The following is a 2331-nucleotide window of genomic DNA, read 5'->3' on the forward strand; positions in this document are numbered from 1 at the left end:
GGAAGCATTTCATGGAAATTAAAAACTGGGAGAGTGCATTTCCCCTGAACACACCAAGTATTTATTTACTTAGATTATTATATAATTATAAGCATCATTAATTGCATGAAGCATTTCTAACCAAGACTTGGATTTAAAAAGCTTCCTGGTAAGAGGTGTGGGCAAAGCCAAGGGTTAGCCAAGAGGTAATCTAGGTGACATAGTTTGGCTGTGTACCCACCAAAATCTCATCTTGAATTGTAGTTCACATAATCCCCAAGTGTCATGGGAGGGACCTAGTGAGAGGTAATTGAATCATGAAGCATTTACTTCTATGCTGTTGTACTTGTGGTAGTGAGTTCTCACTAGATGGTTTTATAAGTGGCTTTTCCTCTTTGCTCGGCACTTCTTCCTGCCACCATGTAAAGGGTATGTTTGCTTCCCCTTTTGCCTTGATTGTAAGTTTTCTGAGGCCTTCCCAGCTCTGAGGAACTGTAAGTCAATTAAACCTCTTTCGTTTATAAATTACCCAGTCTCAGTCAGTGCTTTTTAGCAGTGTGAGAACAGACTAATACAGTAAATTGGTCCTGAGGTAGTGGGGCACTGCTGTAAAGATACTCAAAAATGTGAAGTGACTTTGGGAGTGGGTAACAGGCAGAGGTCAGTTTGGAGGGCTCACAAGAAGATGGAAAAACGTCAAAAAGTTTGGAACTTCCTAGTAACTTGGAGGACTCAAAAGACAGGAAGATATTTGAAAGTTTGAAACGTCCTAGAGACTTGTTGAATGACTTGGACCAAAATGTTGATAATGATAAGGATGAAGAATTCCAGGTTTGAGGTGGTCTCAGATGGAGATGAGGAACTTGTTTCAAACTGGAGTAAAGGTCACTCTTGCTATGCAAAGGGACTGGTGGCATTTTGTCCCTGCCATAGAGATCTGTGGAACTTTTAACTAAAAAAAGAGATGATTTAAGGTATCTGGTGGAAGAAATTTCTAATCAGCAAAGTGTTCAAGAGGAATCAGAGCATAAAAGTTTAGAAAATTTGCAGCCTCATAATGTGATAGAAAAGAAAAACCTATTTTTCTTAGGAGAAATTCAGGCCCTTTGCAGAAATTGGCATGAGTAACAACGAACTGAATGTTAATCACCAGTTAACACCAGTTAATCATCTCCAGGGCATGTCAGAGACCTTCATGGCAGCCCCTACCATCACAGGCCCAGAGGCCTAGAAGAAAAAAATGGTTCTGTGGGCCAGGCCCAGGGCGCCCTGCTCTATGCAGCTTAGAGATATTGTGCTCTGCATTCCAGCTGTTCCAGCTCCAGCCATGGCTAAATGGGGCCAATGTACAGCTCAGGCCGTTGCTTCAAAGGGTGGAAGCCCCAAGCCTTGGTGGTGTTAGACCTGTGGGTCTAACACCTACATGTGGTGTTAGGCCTGTGGGTGCACAGAAGACACGAATTGAGGTTTGGGAACCTCCACCTGGATTTCAGAGGATCTATGGAAATGCCTGGATGTCCAGGCAGAAGTTAGCTGCAGGGGCAGAAACCTCATGAAGAACCTCTGCTAGGGCAGTGCAGAAGGAAAATGTAGGGTCGGAGTCCCCACACAGAGTCCTCACTGGGGCACTGCCTGGCGGAGTTATGATAAGAGGGCCACCATCCTTCTGACCCCAGAATGGCAGATCCACCGATGGCTTGCACTGTACACCTGGAAAATCTGCACACACTCAATGTCAGTCTGTGAAAGCAGCCAGGAAGGGGATTGTACCCTGCAAAGCCACAGAGGTCGAGCTGCCCAAGGCCATGGGAGCACAGGTCTTGCGTCAGTGTGACCAGGATAAGAGACATAGAGTCAAAGGAGGTCATTTTGGAGCTTTAAGATTTGAGTGCCTGCTGGATGTCAGATTTGCATTGATTGGGCTTCTAGCACCTTTGTTTTGACAGTCACTCCCATTTGAAATAGCTGTATTTACCCAATGCCTGTACTCCTACTGTATCTAGGAAATAACTAACTGGCTTTCAATTTTACAGGCTCATTGGCAGAAGGGACTTGCCTTGTCTCAGAATGAACTTTGGACTATGAACTTCTGAGTTAATGCTGAAATGAATTAAGACTTTGGGAGACTCTTGGCAAGGCATGATTGTGTTTTGAAATGTGAGGACATGAGATTTAGGAGGGGCCAGGGGCAGAATGGTATGGTTTCACTGTATCCCAACCAAAATCTCATCTTGAATTGAGGTTCTCATAATTCCTACGTGTCCTGGGAGGGACTCGGGGGGAGATAATGGAATCATTCGGGCAGTTACTCCCATGCTGCTGTTCTTAGGATAGTGAGTGAGTTCTCAGGAG

This window comes from Macaca thibetana, chromosome 6 (genome assembly GCF_024542745.1).
Source record: "Macaca thibetana thibetana isolate TM-01 chromosome 6, ASM2454274v1, whole genome shotgun sequence".
Lineage (NCBI taxonomy): Eukaryota > Metazoa > Chordata > Mammalia > Primates > Cercopithecidae > Macaca > Macaca thibetana.